The sequence below is a fragment of the Pseudophryne corroboree genome, unplaced genomic scaffold, assembly GCF_028390025.1.
Source record: "Pseudophryne corroboree isolate aPseCor3 unplaced genomic scaffold, aPseCor3.hap2 scaffold_144, whole genome shotgun sequence".
Taxonomy (NCBI): Eukaryota; Metazoa; Chordata; class Amphibia; order Anura; family Myobatrachidae; genus Pseudophryne; species Pseudophryne corroboree.
The window spans coordinates 934,316-952,782 of NW_026968068.1; the positions used below are offsets into that span (position 1 = coordinate 934,316).

At 42.5% G+C, this 18,467-nt stretch overlaps 1 non-coding gene across 1 annotated transcript; it reads left to right on the top strand.

The window, feature by feature from the left end:
• The first annotated feature begins 16,961 nt into the window (after window positions 1-16,961).
• TRNAN-AUU (transfer RNA asparagine (anticodon AUU)) lies at window positions 16,962-17,035 on the top strand. Its single transcript has one exon. It is a non-coding gene; the product is annotated as a tRNA-Asn (tRNA).
• The last annotated feature ends 1,432 nt before the right edge of the window (window positions 17,036-18,467 follow it).

An 18,467-nucleotide genomic window follows, 5' to 3' on the forward strand; every position in this document is an offset into this window, starting at 1 on the left:
TCCCTCCCACCTGAGCTGTTGGAAATAGTCACAGCCCACCTGTATGAATCAACCTATGACCTTTTGTTATAATGCAAAGACGAATTCCTGTGTCCAATGAACAATGAGATTGTAGGGACCATTGAATTGTATTGTGTGTGGGGCATAAATAGACAGGCCGATCACATCCAGCACTCACTCTTCATCGGTTATCATTGCTGAAAATCGGGAGCTGGATGTCCAGAGGCGCATGCAATCGTTTCCTTTGTGCGTAAGTTTTCTCCGTAATCATATTGTCTTTTCTTGTTATTATGGGCCATATCTTTCTCTCTCGCTCTTCTCTTTCTCTCATTTTCTCTTAAACGTACTTGTATTGTATTTACTGTGTAGTTACCTGGTTAGTTAGTCTATGTTATATTGTAGTGTATGACTTGTATTGTGTTAATTCTTTTGCAAGTATAACATTCATAATATATATATTAGGCGTTGGACCCTAAGCACGGTATTTGTGTATTTCTTATAGTGTTAAGTATTCTCAGAGCGTCGGTGACGCTCGAACAGCTTTTGAGTTAATAAGGTTATACAGTGTTGCATTTACACCCTATCTCTACACTAAGGTTTTACAGCAAATTACATTGTTTGTGGTTTAGACATAAAGGTTTAACATTGTGAGCGTCGGCGCCGCTCGTGATCTCCTCGTGGTCTCGAGCGTCCGCTACGCTGATAGCGTAGCATTACGGTAGTCGCTCACCTATAAGTGTGCCCGATACCAACAGCGTATTCTCGTGAGCGTCTGTATCGCTCGAGCAGCCCGCTCCCGATACAGCGTCCGTTACGCTATAGCGAACCATTACGTTAGTCAGCAGCCAATAGCGTGCCTGCCTGTGATCTCTTGGCCGTGAGCGAACGTGACGCTTGAGCGTCTCGACCACGGCTAAGCGATTGTTACGCAACGAGCGTACCCTTACGGTACTCCATACGCAAATAGCGTACAGTGTTCTTAGACCTCACAAAGGGTTTTAAATAAGATAAATATTTAGCTTTATCAATTGGCGGCTCGTCCTGTCCTTCACATATCTCTGCTAGGTAATTTCAGCAGACATTATCCATCAGCAAAGGGTGGGAGATCATATTCTTCGCAGTGCTGACGGGTTAAGCGTCTGTTTCGCTTAGTAAAGGGTGCTGAAGGAATCCGGGAACCGGAGGTAAGAACAACACACTAGTGTCTTTTAAAACTGTTTATTTCTATCTTGCGTACGCACACACGCATATCTGCATTTCTTTTTCATTCGTGTATTTTCATATATCACTCTCCTGTTTGCCATTTTATAATTGATAAAACGTGCTAAGAGAGATTTGTCGCTATTTCATAGTTAAAGTGTAAAAGTAATGCGTTAAGGGATAAAGTGTAAAGCACACACGCAGCTCTACCTAAAGGTAAAAGGAGAGATTGGTGTGTTGCACGGTAGACGATCGAGGATCATCTACATTGATAAAACGTGTTAGTTGTGTTACGGTGGACATTGGTTTTGTATACACGTGTCTCTAACAAAAGGCTGAGACTCGCGTACGCAAAGGCCGACGCACGTAGCGTAAATTACGCAACGGAGCGTCTGGGTACGCCCACGTAACTCAAATCACACGATAGTGTTGATTTTTAAATAGCACAATAAGCGATAAATAGCGCAATAAGCGATAAATAGCGCAACAGGCGATAAATAGCGCAACAAGCGATAAATAGCGCAACAGGCGATAAATAGCGCAAATCTATTTTAAATCCGAAATTTAAATTAACAGATCCTTCTCCAAATTTACAACACATCTGGTCTAAAGAAAAATTTCTGCGCAGAAATAGAAATAGAAACAAAAGTGTGTATGTGGTGAGTGAGTGTTTGTTTTTACAATTTTGGGGATTGAACCACAGAAATCATCGAGTTCTCGTGAAGTACATACGTGTAAGTGACATACGTGGTGGCTAGGGAGGCATCTCTGGTTAAACATAAAATTTGAGCATTAGAGTGTAGCAGACCAGGAGGTCATACTGTAACAGACCAGGAGGTCGCATAACAGACCAGGAGGTCCAAGTACAGCAGACAAGGAAGTCCGCTATAGAGACAAGGCACAACACCAAGAAGGGTTGGTGCGACACCCATATAGGCCATAAAAAGCTCAGGCTGAAGGAATTCGCAGCTGCTGAATGTCGATTCCACTTGTCGCTCCGTACATAAGATTAGTTGCTTATGTGCTGAACGATTGTACCGCACGTAATTGTGTGCATTAAGTTAGTCTGACCAGTACCATTTGTGTACAAACTCGGTCATAAAACTATTTGTACATTCTGACGTGATTTGTGTAATTTTTTATTTTCTGAAGGGAAGTTCGCTGGTCACTCAGGAATTGTCCAACAACCAATAGTTACTGGAAAGAGTAAGTGTTCTTCGGATATCTCTCGCATGTTCCAGTAAATAGAGGTTCATAGGGGCCCTGGGTCGAGTACGCCAGCGCTATATCAGTGTGTGGGCGTATTGGTCGGCGTGGGCGAGTGAGTGAGGTGCTCGGTAAACTTCACCGTCAACCTATCTTTTAATATTTTGGTTTTTTGTAAGGGTTCGCTGAAGACCCTGAGATAAAGGTCAGAGGTAGAGCAAGCAACACCTGCAAATTATGGGGGCCAGTTGTTCAGGAAGGGGGCGATCAACCTCGGTTCGGGTTGATTCAGTAAACCGACCAGTCGGGTCGGCAAGGTATGTAATGTGTGAAAAATATGGTTTACATACAGAAATTTTATGTGATGAATGGGAGAGAATGACAGTACATGACGGGGAGAAATTCCCAAGAGTAGGTAGCTTCAGCCTAGAAGTGTTAATGAATTTAAGGAGGAGGATATGTCTCATTAAATCAACAAAGAGACGAATCCAACATTATGATTATTTGCAGCTATGGCAACAGGAGGGTGAAATACAGAGAGGATTGGCTCTGGCGGCGGGATCTGGCCCTATCAGGAAACTGATAGCCACGGCCCCGCCGCCACCATACATATCAGGAGAGAAATTGGTTGCGGAGAATGACGCATCAGGGGGTAACAAACAGGCACTTAGCAACTGTATAAATGTTAAGGATAATGTTAATAAGTTAACCAATGCAAGTATTAACCCGTGCAAGTTGTACCCTGTTTTGAACTTTCCCCAGGAGTGTGATCAAGAGGACGAATCGGCAACAATATCGGCGCTCTCTCTAGCAGCCACTATATCAGAAACAACAGTAGGCACGGCCCAACCCATAAGATTAGTAACAAAGCCCCCTAGCGGAGGGACAGGTGAGGTCGTATCAACGGGTAAGTACGGCACCTTACACTATGCTGAAACCATTTCACCACAGGCTGTAGAATCTACACAGAATGATGTTAGTAGACTTAATCCTGTTAGGGTAATAGCTGTTCCAAATGGGAAAACTGACACATCAGGAGTCACTCCTATCAGGAACATTGCCATGTATAGCCCATTTTCCAGAATGGAATTAAGGACCATAGTGTCTGAATTCCATGACCCCAGAAAAGACTTAGTTGCTAGCCAAAAATACATCAGAGACCTAGGAAACACTTTAGAGCCCAATAACAAAGACTGGCAGATATTGCTGAGGGCATGTTTACCCTCCAATGTCGACTCAGCTCAATTTTTAGCTGACTGTGGATTGGATCTGGATGTACCTCTTACAGATGTGTACAACAAAGATAACGTAAAAAGAATAAATTTACAGTTAAAGGAGTATTTCCCAGCTGTAGCCAAATGGAATAGAATTTTTTCCATTAAACAAAAAGAGACAGAAACAGCTGCTGATTATTTTCACCGGGCATTATTAGAAATGGCAAAGTACACTGGCATAGAGGACATTAGGACCAATGCAAACCATCAAGAAGTAGCAGTATCTGTGCTAATGGATGGTTTAAAAGAAGCATTAAAGACAAGGGTACAGACCACGCAACCATGTTGGCGAGGTCTGTCAGTGGCTACTTTGAGAGAGGCTGCTATTGATCACGACCGGAATATCACCAGACACAGGGAGTCGCAAGGTGATAAGTTAATGTCAGTAAGTATACAGGCCCTGACCACAAAACAGCCTGTGTTTATATCACCAAACCCTGTGGGTAAGTCAAATGTGGTAACATGTTATTTTTGTCATAAACAGGGACACATAGCACGAGACTGTAGAGCGAAAAATTCGCAAAGATCTTACCAACCCCCTAGACAACGACACGACACACGACATTGGGAGCAAGGTCCGCAGAGACGGAGTTATGAGCCACATGCAGGAGAAACAAAAAGATACCCCCCGAACAGAGACTGGCAAACTCCTGGCAGTTCCCATTTAACCCCTTCACAAGTAGTTGCTGCCAGCGGGATTCAGGGAGGTCACCATACCCAATAGGGGTGTGGCCATACCTGTAATCTGCAGCCAGTAAAATTGATTGCAAGCCTTGGGAGTGAACCTGAAATTGCAATCAATGTAGCTGGTAAATCATTAAACTTTCTTGTAGACACAGGGGCGGCCAAATCAGTGATAAATTCGACAGTGGGCATGAGAACCACTGGTAAGACAATTCCAGCCATAGGGGTAACGGGAGTAGTCCAGCACTACCCTGTTAGCAAACCAGCCGAGATTACAGTAGGGCCTTTACATACCAAGCATTCCTTTTTGCTGGCTGCATCGGCACCGACTAATCTCCTGGGAAGAGACTTATTGTGTAAAATGGGGTGCGTCATTTATTGTACTCCTGAAGGTGTATTCTTGGACATACCTGAGAATCACGCTCAGGAAGTGCGAGACATGTTAGACTCCCCATCAAAATTAATGTCACATACCATTATGACAAATAGGACTCCATCCCAAGTAGAAGAAATGACATCCCAGATACCAGAGTCACTTTGGACTAAAGATGGACAGGACACTGGATTAATGGCAAACGTAGCTCCAGTAGTTGTACAAGTAAAAGATGGTAGGATAGCTCCAAAAATCCCACAGTACCCTCTGAAGCCAGAGGTGGAGTTAGGAGTGTATCCCGTAATAGAGCGCTTGCTACAACAGGGTATTCTGGTAAGAACGTCCAGCACTGCCAATAGTCCCATCTTCCCTGTGAAAAAGAGTGGGGGGAGGGGTTACCGGCTAGTGCAGGATCTAAGGGGGATCAACAAAATAGTTGAGAGTCAGTTCCCCGTAGTGCCAAATCCAGCTGTCATCCTTATGCAAATCCCTCCCACTGCGAAATTTTTCACTGTTATTGACCTCTGCTCCGCTTTCTTTTCGGTACCTCTGCACCCTGACAGCCAATATTTGTTTGCATTCACATACAGAGGAGTCCAATACACATGGACTCGATTACCACAAGGTTTCATAGACAGTCCAAGTATATTTTCCCAGGCTTTGCATGATTGTTTACAGTCTTTCCAACCAGAGAGTGGATCAGTATTAATACAGTACGTGGATGATCTACTACTGTGTTCTGATTCATTGGAAGCATCCCTGAAGGATACGAAACAGCTCCTGTTTCATCTTTCAGACACAGGACACAAGGTTTCCAAAGACAAGTTGCAATTATGCCAAACTAAGGTAAAATATTTGGGACACTGTCTAACACAAGGACTGAGACACCTGACCACTGATAGAATTCCAGCAATTAGAGACATGACTCTGCCAAAAACCCAGCAACAGATCAGAACATTTTTAGGAATGTGTGGGTATTGCCGTAACTGGATCCCAGGGTTTTCCATTCTAGCGTTACCTCTGCAGGAGATGGTCTCCTCAAACAAACCTGATCGGATTTCGCATACAGACGAGTCCGAGATGGCATTTGAGAGACTTAAACAGTGCCTAACGCAGGCACCAGCATTAGGTATGCCAGACTATGGGAAACCCTTTGAGCTGTACGGAACAGAAAGTGCTGGTTGCGCGGCAGGCGTCTTAACCCAAAAGCACGGTGATGCCAGCAGGCCAGTAGCATACTACAGCGCTCAGCTAGACACGGTAGCGCGATCCCTCCCCACATGCTTGCGAAGCGTCGCTGCGATAGCATTGCTAGTAACGAAAAGCGAAGATGTAGTGCTAGGTCACAACCTCACAATTCATACACCACATGCAGTGTCAGCCTTGCTAAATTCTGCCCAAACCAGGCACGTCTCATCAGCGCGGTTTACAAGATGGGAATTGGCACTAATGGCCCCCGTAAACATCACCATAAGGAGATGCAGTGCATTAAATCCTGCAACATATCTCCCAGGTGTGCCTGGACAGGCACAAAGGGTGGAGGATGAGAGTGGTGGGGAAGGAGAATTTAACACACAGAAGGACACACATGATTGTATGGAATATTTGACCCAAAATTTTACCGCAAGGCCTGACATCAGTGACAACCCGCTGGAAAATGTAGATCTAACTTTCTACACGGACGGTAGTTGTCACAGACAGTCAGACTCGGGAGACTTGTGTACTGGATACGCAGTCGTAGATGACCAAGGCATCATAGAAGCGGAACCGCTAGGCCCACCTCACTCAGCCCAGGTTGCTGAACTGGTCGCCCTAACCAGAGCATGTGAATTGGCTAAGGGCAAATCAGCCAATATCTACACCGACTCTAGATACGCATTCGGGGTAGTCCATGATTTCGGAGCCCTATGGCGCCTCAGAAATTTCATGACGGCAGCTGGTACACCGGTAGCGCATGCAGCTCACATCAAAAGGCTTCTAACAGCGATACAGGAACCCGACAGAGTGGCTGTTATCAAGTGTAAAGCACACACATATAGCCAGGACCCAGTATCACTTGGTAACAGCCGAGCAGACGAAGCAGCTAAGTTAGCAGCTGGTACCCCCAGACAGACAGACACCACACAACTGATGGTATTTAATACCATCAACACACAGAAGTTGTGTGAAATGCAAAATTTGTGTTCCACACAGGAAAAGGCAGTCTGGAAGGCGAAGGGATATGGCCAGGAGTCCTCAGGACTCTGGACGGATGGACAAGGTAAACCGGTGGCCGCCAGAGCATATCTTCCATGTTTAGCTGAGGCAGCTCACGGGCTGACTCATCTGGGCAAGGAAGGAAAGTGCAAGTTGGTAAGAGCATATTGGTGCGCCCCAGGATTTTCATCTCATGCAAGTAAGAGAGCAATGTCATGCCTTACCTGTTTGAGAAAGAATATCGGAAAGGCAATACCAACAGAACCATCTCATATCCCACCTGCAGGCGGTCCTTTCCAGGCAATACAGATTGACTTCATTCAATTACCCCCTTGTCGAAATTTGAAATATGTACTTGTTTGTATAGATGTGTTCTCAAATTGGGTTGAAGCATTCCCGGCGGCCACAAATACCGCTATGTTTACTGCTAAGAAAATTGTGCAGGAATTTGTATGTAGATATGGTATCCCTAGAATTATCGAAAGTGATAGGGGTACCCATTTTACAGGTGATGTCTTTCAAGGAATGTGTAAGTTGATGGGAATTGATAGCAAGCTGCACACTCCATACCGTCCACAGGCGAGTGCGAAGGTGGAAAGAGTGAATAGCACTATTAAAAATAATTTGAGCAAAGTTATGGCAGAAACAGGATTGACATGGCCAGAAGCTTTACCCATTGTACTGTACAGCATCAGAACCACTCCCAGGTCCCCTCTTAATCTGTCCCCTTTTGAAATCTTGTTTGGTCGACAACCGCATGTTATGATTAACCCTCAGGATGATTTGAAGTGTAACAATGAAGTGACTGTAAAGTACCTGGTTAATATGAGTAAACAGCTAAGGAATCAAAATAATAATTTGAAGTTGGTGATTCCTGATTTACCAGATAGTAATTGTCATGACATTGAACCTGGGGAGTATGTAATGATACGAAATTTTCTACGCTCAGGTTGCCTTATTGACAGATGGGAAGGACCATACCAAGTCTTATTGACTAGCACTACAGCATTGAAAGTTGCCGAGAGAGAGACTTGGGTTCATTCGTCCCATTGTAAGAAGGTTGCTGATCCAGAGAGGTCCCGTGATAAGGAACAGACGGTAGAGGACGTTGTATCACTGGAGTGTCTGTTCCAGGAGGACTGAGGCGGCACCTGAGCATTGAAAATCACAAGATCAAAAGCAGTTGTCGATTCCCTGTTCCCTTTTATTGTTTTTCTCCAACTTCCCATCCCCTCTCCCTCAAATTATTTTCCCCCCCTTCTCATTCTTCTTCGTTTCCTCCTATAAGATGGACTTGCCCCAAGAGACTGTGATCCGGATTTTCCTGTTGACCATGATGTTGACCAGAGCAGTCTGTTCCGGCGAGAGTACCATGGAGGTCGAGAGAGATTCTGGAATGGGTTCTGATGACAGAGATGGAGGCGTAGTTTTCCGAGAACAACATAATCAACAAGCAAAGGCGAGTATCAGAAAACGATCCGATAGCATTGACAATAGAAGGAATTGTGAAGGATTGTTAGCTGAAGAAAACTGTATCTGTAGGCTCTGTGACAACGTAGTCGAGGATGGGTGCATTAAGAAATGCCAATCCAGTTTTAATATCCACATGGACCGGCATCCCTTGAGTGACTATCACTCCTTAGTGGGTAGCGTGTTAAATCAAACAGATTGTTGGGTATGCTCTCAAGTACCTCAAGGTCATAGCAAATCAGGACTAGTACCATTTCCTTTAACGATAGGGGAGGTACTTGAGCTAAGTGGTGGGAGACCGGTGGACAGGAGGTTTAATATCTCCAGTCCTCCTAGTTTGAAGCTCCACCAATATCATGTGGATAGATCCCTCATATGTTTTAACATTTCCAATCCCCGAAAGCCGGGAAATTGGGAAGTGTCATGGAGTAACCAAACCATGACCTTTTCATATAGAGCAGATAGAATGCCGACAGATACAGAGCTTATACGCCACATAGCCAGTAGAGGAAAATCTTTCCGGTATAGGTATACCCTAGGAAGTAGGATTACGAGAGTTGGAGAGGTATCACCAGGATACTGTGCACATATCGTACAAGCTGATACGTGTACTAGACAGATGGGAGAATTAGGGTTAGGAGATTTCACATGGAAAATGTGTAATATGGTTATGTCCTACTCCGTCCCATATGTTCTCCCCGATGATGCATATTTCATATGCGGGAGGAAGGCGTATAAGTGGCTTGCCCCAAACTCTGAAGGATTGTGTTATATTGGAAAAGTATTGCTTGAGGTAATGACTGTATCACATGCCAAAATGAAAGACATACACCGTGTTGCCCAAACTCCTTATACTCACACCCATTACGAGCACGTAGTTAAACGGCACCTGATAGAAAGAACAGAGCACCCGGCCTCTGACATGATCCATGAATCAACCGGGATTCAGTTTCTACTTGCGTTAGACCTCACTCGCACCGCCAGAGGAGTGTTGAATTATAAATACATATCTGCGCTCGCAAATTTGTTAGACAATATCACAGAAATGTATGATGACACATTTAGGTATACTGGAAGAGAACTTCAAGCTTATAAAACAGAACTAGTTCAGCATAGAATGATTCTCAATTATCTCACAGCAGTAACAGGTGGATATTGTGTCACACTGGCAACGCAGTACGGCGTGAAATGCTGCACATATATAACGAATAGTACCGAGGACCCGGTCGAGGTCATAGACCAAAAGATGGACGATATTCTCCAATTGAAGTGGGAATTTCGCAGGAGACACAATCTCACCCTTGCTGCTGTGAGTAATGAGCTGACTAGTTGGGTGTCATGGTTGAACCCGCGAAATTGGTTCTCCGGTTTAGGAGAATGGGCTCAAGGAGTTATAATGGATGTAGGGAAGTTTCTCCTATGTATCTTAGGTGTTATCATAACGATTGGCTTGATATTTAGATGCGGTCAGGCTTTAACGAAGTGCAAACGAAGTACCAGGGTGATGAGTTTAAGGAGTGAGGAAATTGTAATGCGATTTCTACGGTCCGTTTCTTTCATCTGTTTTTCCGTTTTCCTCTGAGGTAAAAAGACCCACTTGGACGAGGAATTTGATGAGCCGATATACAGACAACAGATGGATTAAAGAAGAAGTTTTGACAACCTTATACACAGATTTTTGATGAACTATGCCATAGATCCCCAGTTTCCCTAGAAATTTTAAAATTACGCTAGCCCAACACTTTTGTAAATCTATGGACATTGACAAAGCTTTTTGCTCGCACCTTATGGGCAAAAGCACAAAGAAGACTGCATTCAACAGACACCAAACAAGACCTCAATCGACGAATGTTCATTAACCTGACATAGAATACCACTGCATTTACCGTAATTATGTATTTTCTTCATCTCTACAACCTTCAGGTAATTACACACATAGTATAGGGAATACAGGCACAGATATCAGCAATCACATATTCCCCCATTCATGTATCATCAACTAAAATGTGCTCCCCATTTTTGTTACAACCAAAATCCGAAAAAAGCTTGGTAAAGTTTGACAGCCCATCCACAGACCCGTACCACGGGATAAGAAGGAATTCAAATGTATACTTCGCAATACCTCGAAGCTTGATTTAAAACACGTACGGCACGATGATACATGACCCCCCAAACATGGATTCATACACACATGCTTCTGCTATCTCACTAGGTCATACCCTTTTCCTACCTTCTCCTCTCCTCCCCTACCCAACCATGTAAATGTATTAACCCCTGACATATATTTTTCTCTTTTTGAAATGTTTTAGGAAGTGGCAGTTATTGTTGACTGCCAAAGGGTGGACTGTCAAAGTCAGAAAAATATCACGATGCACACTGCCATATTTGCACCTCATATGTGTCCCTGCTGCGCATGCGTGCGCTCTCCCGTGCGTGCGCATACTCGCTGTTGCGGGCACCCGCAGGCGCACGGTATGCACATTTACGGTAGAGATTGTGTGCATCTAGCGGACGACTCTTTCGTTACATATTTTCACCATATAATGCATTTTGTAGATTATGGTCCCTTTGATAGATTCTGAAAGTTTAGTTAATGTAGTATGTTCCTGGACAGAGAGATCCCTCATTGTTTGATACGAAGGGTCAGACAGGAGTAATACAGTGGTGTTTAGTATCCATCGGAAGAGTATTTAATTAGCAATATTCCGGTGTTGGTTTGAAGCGGATCAATCGCTCGTGCGAATAGTTATGGACATAAGAAGTTTATGAACATTTACTGTATTTGCACTTACTTATCCATGCGGCGGGAAACCCAGTTTCCCTCCCACCTGAGCTGTTGGAAATAGTCACAGCCCACCTGTATGAATCAACCTATGACCTTTTGTTATAATGCGAAGACGAATTCCTGTGTCCAATGAACAATGAGATTGTAGGGACCATTGAATTGTATTGTGTGTGGGGCATAAATAGACAGGCCGATCACATCCAGCACTCACTCTTCATCGGTTATCATTGCTGAAAATCGGGAGCTGGATGTCCAGAGGCGCATGCGATCGTTTCCTTTGTGCGTAAGTTTTCTCCGTAATCATATTGTCTTTTCTTGTTATTATGGGCCATATCTTTCTCTCTCTCTCTTCTCTTTCTCTCATTTTCTCTTAAACGTACTTGTATTGTATTTACTGTGTAGTTACCTGGTTAGTTAGTCTATGTTATATTGTAGTGTATGACTTGTATTGTATTAATTCTTTTGCAAGTATAACATTCATAATATATATATTAGGCGTTGGACCCTAAGCACGGTATTTGTGTATTTCTTATAGTGTTAAGTATTCTCAGAGCGTCGGTGACGCTCGAACAGCTTTTGAGTTAATAAGGTTATACAGTGTTGCATTTACACCCTATCTCTACACTAAGGTTTTACAGCAAATTACATTGTTTGTGGTTTAGACATAAAGGTTTAACATTGTGAGCGTCGGCGCCGCTCGTGATCTCCTCGTGGTCTCGAGCGTCCGCTACGCTGATAGCGTAGCATTACGGTAGTCGCTCACCTATAAGTGTGCCCGATACCAACAGCGTATTCTCGTGAGCGTCTGTATCGCTCGAGCAGCCCGCTCCCGATACAGCGTCCGTTACGCTATAGCGAACCATTACGTTAGTCAGCAGCCAATAGCGTGCCTGCCTGTGATCTCTTGGCCGTGAGCGAACGTGACGCTTGAGCGTCTCGACCACGGCTAAGCGATTGTTACGCAACGAGCGTACCCTTACGGTACTCCATACGCAAATAGCGTACAGTGTTCTTAGACCTCACAAAGGGTTTTAAATAAGATAAATATTTAGCTTTATCAAAGCGCACTGTCAGCAGTGTTCATTCCGGGAGTGGACAACTGGGATGCAGACTTCCTCAGCAGACACGACCTACATCCAGGAGAGTGGGGACTCCATCAGGAAGTCTTCGCACAGATTGCAAGTCGGTGGGGACTGTTCCAGATAGACATGATGGCGTCCCGCCTCAACAAAAAGCTACAGAGGTATTGCACCAGGTCAAGAGACCCTCGGGCAGTAGCTGTAGACGCCCTAGTGACACCGTGGGTGTTCCGGTCGGTCTATGTATTTCCTCCTCTACCTCTCATACCCAAGGTGTTGATAATAGTAAGAAAAAGAGGAGTAAGAACAATTCTCATTGTTCCAGATTGGCCGCGAAGGACCTGGTATCCAGATCTGCAGGAAATGCTCACAGAAGATCCGTGGCCACTTCCTCTAAGACAGGACCTGTTGCAACAGGGGCCCTGTCTGTTCCAAGACTTACCGCGGCTGCGTTTGACGGCATGGCGGTTGAACGCCGGATCCTAGCGGAAAAGGGTATTCCAGATGAGGTCATTCCTACGCTAATAAAGGCTAGGAAGGACGTGACATCTAAACATTATCACTGTATATGGCGAAAATATGTTTCTTTGTGTGAGGCCAGGAATGCTCATACGTAAGAATTCCACCTGGGCCACTTCCTTCACTTCCTACAAACTGGAGTGAATTTGGGCCTAAAATTAGGCTCTATTAAGGTTCAGATTTTGGCCTTATCCATTTTCTTTCAAAAGGAATTGGCCTCTCTTCCTGAAGTAAGTACAAACTTTTGTGAAGGGAGTACTGCATATTCAGCCTCCTTTTGTACCTCCGGTGGTCCCTTGGGACCTTAACGTGGTGTTAAGGTTATGGTTTGAACCACTTAAAATGGTGGAGTTTAAATATCTCACTTGGAAGGTGGTCATGTTATTAGCCTTGGCTTCCGCTAGGCGAGTGTCGGAATTAGCAGCTTTATCACATAAAATCCCCTATCTGGTTTTCCATATGGATAGAGCGGAATTGCAGACCCGTCCTCAATTCCTGCTAAAAGTGGACTCATTCTTTCATATGAACCAACCTATTGTGGTGCCTGTGGCTACGCGTGACTTGGAGGATTCCGAGTCCCTTGATGTGGTCAGGGCTTTGAAAATTTACGTGGCCAGAACGGCTAGAGTCAGAAAAACAGAAGCACTGTTTGTCCTGTATGCAGCCAACAAGATTGGCACCCCTGCTTCAAATCAGACTATTGCTCTCTGGATCTGTAACACGATTCAGCAGGCGCATTCTATGGCGGGATTGCCGTTGCCTAATTCAGTCAAGGCCCATTCCACTAGGAAGGTGGGCTCTTCTTGGGCAGCTGCCCGAGGGGTCTCGGCACTACAGCTGTGCCGAGCTGCTACTTGGTCGGGTTCAAACACCTTTGCAAAGTTCTATAAGTTTGATACCCTGGCTGAGGAGGACCTCCTGTTTGCTCAATCGGTGCTGCAGAGTCATCCGCAGGAGCCCGTTTGGGAGCTTTGGTATAATCCCCATGGTCCTTACGGAGTCCCCAGCATCTTTTAGGACGTAAGAGAAAATAAGATTTTAAACCTACCGGTAAATCTTTTTCTCGTAGTCCGTAGAGGATGCTGGGTGCCCGTCCCAAGTGCGGACTACTTCTGCAAGACTTGTATATAGTTATTGCTTACATAAGGGTTATATGTTAGTTTTCATCGGTCTTGGACTGATGCTATGTTGTTTTCATACTGTTAACTGGGTAGTATATCACAAGTTATACGGTGTGATTGGTGTGGCTGGTATGAATCTTGACCTTGGATTAACAAAAATCCTTTCCTCGTACTGTCCGTCTCCTCTGGGCACAGTTTCTCTAACTGAGGTATGGAGGAGGGGCATAGAGGGAGGAGCCAGTGCACACCCAGATCTAAAGTCTTTCTTAAAGTGCCCATGTCTGCTGCGGAGCCCGTCTATCCCCCATGGTCCTTACGGAGTCCCCATCATCCTCTACGGACTACGAGAAAAAAAATTTACCGGTAGGTTTAAAATGTTATTTTTTTCTCTGCAACCCACTGCTAAATTGTGCTTCCTAGCTGTTTTTTATAAAATCACTTAATTAAATCTAACTCTGATTACGTCAGAGAAGGCCAGGTACCCTACACCATAAGAGGGGGTTTGAAATTTTGACTTGTCTACTTAAAGATCACCAAAATCCGATCACAAGGTCAATTACATCCCTGGGTGGGATTGAACCACCAACCTTTTGGTTAATAGCCCATGTAAGTGAAAGAGATCCTGAAGCACTCACTCATCATGGGAAAGTACCAATGTGTTTCTTACAAAAATTCTCCAGATTATTGACTTTTTAAAGTTTTTCTAGGAAACGTTCTAGATAAATGCTTATTAGCCTTTGTCAGTATCTACTTTTGCAAGGTGTCTATGTGGCGCAATCGGTTAGCATGTTTGGCTATTAACCAAAAGGTTGGTGGTTCAATCCCACCCAGGGATGTAATTGACCTTGTAATCAGATTTTGGTGATCTTTAAATAGACAAGTCAAAATTTCAAACCCCCTCTTATGGTGTAGGGTACCTGGCCTTCTCTGATGTAATCAGAGTTAGATTTGATTAAGTGATTTTATAAAAAAACAGCTAGGAAGCACAATTTAGCAGTGGGTTGCAGAGAAAAAAAATTATGCTGGCAGAAAAGTCCAATTTAGTGACGAAACAGCTCTTCATTTTCTGATTTTATGTTTATGCTAACAAATTTGCTCTCTGAAAAGTGTCCACAAAGTAAAGTCTCTGATTAACACCTTTGTAGGGATGGTTTTTCACCTATTACTGAATTAAACTTGCTTCATTGGAAAGGCAGCAAGATGCATCCTCATTTCAATGTCTACTGAAATAATACAGGTTGACACCAGGAAACATAAACGTCACTGCATCCTTGCTGCTTCCTCATGGGGAAGTCTGTTTAATGTGAAAACAAGGTGATATCTAATCAGCACACAGGTAAGGAATTAAGAAAATCTTTCTTTATGGATGAAGATGTTTCTCACAAAATTGTTGCACCGAAGCATCATTGAAATTCAAGCTGGAAAGATGATTTTAATATATCACTTGTACATTTTGTACTGCTCTTCTGGTGACAATGTAGTTTGTTTTTGTCAATTACCATTTTAATAATAGGGTAAAGAAAATTAAGTGGATTTTTGAAAGAAAACAATACTGTCAATATACTATTAAAACAAATTAAAATGGTAAAAGTTATTGTACTTTAAGTAAAAATAAAAGAGACAAAATATCAATCCCAGTTTTGGATTACTTTAATTAACAAAAAACAATGCATATAGCAGAGGATAGTTTCAATCTGCCTACCTCTGGGTTATGGGCCCAGCATGCTTCCGTTGCAGTACTCTGCTGCTCATGTAAGTGCAAGAGATCCTGAAGCACTCACTCATCATGGGAAAGTACCAATGTGTTTCTTACAAAAACTCTCCAGATTATTGACTTTTTAAAGTTTTTCTAGGAAACGTTCTAGATGAATGCTTATTAGCCTTTGTCAGTATATACTTTTACGAGGTGTCTCTGTGGTGCAATCGGTTAGCATGTTTGGCTATTAACCAAAAGGTTGGTGGTTCAATCCCACCCATGGATGTAATTGACCTTGTGATTAGATTTTGGTAATCTTTAAGTAGACAAGTCAAAATGTCAAACTCCCTCTTATGGTGTAGGGTACCTGGCCTTCTCTGATGTAATCAGAGTTAGATTTGATTAAGTGATTTTATAAAAAAACAGCTAGGAAGCACAATTTAGCAGTGGGTTGCAGAGAAAAAAAACTATGCTGGCAGAAAAGTCCAATTGAGTGATTAAACAGCTCTTCATTTTCTGATTTTATGTTTATGCTAACAAATTTGCTCTCTGAAAAGTGTCCACAAAGTAAAGTCTCTGATTAACACCTTTGTAGGAATGGTTTTTCACCTATTACTGAATTAAACTTGCTTCATTGGAAAGGCAGCAAGATGCATCCTCATTTCAATGTCTACTGAAATAATACAGGTTGACACCAGGAAACATAAACGTCACTGCATCCTTGCTGCTTCCTCATGGGGAAGTCTGTTTAATGTGAAAACAAGGTGATATCTAATCAGCACACAGGTAAGGAATTAAGAAAATCTTTCTTTATGGGTGAAGATGTTTCTCACAAAATTGTTGCACCAAAGCATCATTGAAATTCAAGCTGGAATGATGATTTTAATATATCACTTGTACATTTTGTACTGCTCTTCTGGTGACAATGTAGTTTGTTTTTGTCAATTACCATTTTAATAATAGGGTAAAGAAAATTAAGTGGATTTTTGAAAGAAAACAATACTGTCAATTTACTATTAAAACAAATTAAAATGGTAAAAGTTATTGTACTTTAAGTAAAAATAAAAGAGCCAAAATATCAATCCCAGTTTTGGATTACTTTAATTAACAAAAAACAATGCATATAGCAGAAGATAGTTTCAATCTGCCTACATCTGGGTTATGGGCCCAGCATGCTTCCGTTGCAGTACTCTGCTGCTCATGTAAGTGCAAGAGATCCTGAAGCACTCACTCATCATGGGAAAGTAGCAATGTGTTTCTTACAAAAACTCTCCAGATTATTGACTTTTTAAAGTTTTTCTAGGAAACGTTCTAGATGAATGCTTATTAGCCTTTGTCAGAATGGACTTTTGCGAGGTGTCTCTGTGGTGCAATCGGTTAGCATGTTTGGCTATTAACCAAAAGGTTGGTGGTTCAATCCCACCCAGGGATGTAATTGACCTTGTGATCAGATTTTGGTGATCTTTAAGTAGACAAGTCAAAATTTCAAACCCCCTCTTATGGTGTAGGGTACCTGGCCTTCTCTGATGTAATCAGAGTTAGATTTGATTAAGTGATTTTATAAAAAACAGCTAGGAAGCACAATTTAGCAGTGGGTTGCAGAGAAAAAAAAACTATGCTGGCAGAAAAGTCCAATTGAGTGATTAAACAGCTCTTCATTTTCTGACTTTATTTTTATGCTAACAAATTTGCTCTCTGAAAAGTGTCCACAAAGCCAAGTCTCTGATTAACACCTTTGTAGGAATGTTTTTTCACCTATTACTGAATTAAACTTGCTACATTGGAAAGGCAGCAAGATGCATCCTCATTTCAATGTCTACTGAAAAAATACAGGTTTACACCAGGACACATAAACGTTACTGCATCCTTGCTGCTTTCTCATGTGGAAGTCTGTTTAATGTGAAAACAAGGTAATATCTAATCAGCACACAGATAAGGAATTAAGAAAATCTTTCTTTATGGGTGAAGATGTTTCTCACAAAATTGTTGTCCCAATGCATCATTGAAATTCAAGATGGAAGATGATTTTAATATATCACTTGTACATTTTGCATTGCTCTTCTGGTGACAATGTAGTTTGTTTTTGTCAATTACCATTTCAGTAATAGGGTAAAGAAAATTAAGTGGATTTTTTAAAGAAAACAATGCTGTCAATATACTATTAAAACAAATTAAAATGATAAAAGTTATTGTACTTTAAGTAAAAATAAAAGAGACAAAATATCAATCCCAGTTTTGGATTACTTTAATTAACAAAAAACAATGCATATAGCAGAGGATAGTTTCAATCTGCCTACCTCTGGGTTATGGGCCCAGCATGCTTCCGTTGCAGTACTCTGCTGCTCATGTAAGTGCAAGAGATCCTGAAGCACTCACTCATCATGGGAAAGTACCAATGTGTTTCTTACAAAAACTCTCCAGATTATTGACTTTTTAAAGTTTTTCTAGGAAACGTTCTAGATGAATGCTTATTAGCCTTTGTCAGTATATACTTTTACGAGGTGTCTCTGTGGTGCAATCGGTTAGCATGTTTGGCTATTAACCAAAAGGTTGGTGGTTCAATCCCACCCATGGATGTAATTGACCTTGTGATTAGATTTTGGTAATCTTTAAGTAGACAAGTCAAAATGTCAAACTCCCTCTTATGGTGTAGGGTACCTGGCCTTCTCTGATGTAATCAGAGTTAGATTTGATTAAGTGATTTTATAAAAAAACAGCTAGGAAGCACAATTTAGCAGTGGGTTGCAGAGAAAAAAAACTATGCTGGCAGAAAAGTCCAATTGAGTGATTAAACAGCTCTTCATTTTCTGATTTTATGTTTATGCTAACAAATTTGCTCTCTGAAAAGTGTCCACAAAGTAAAG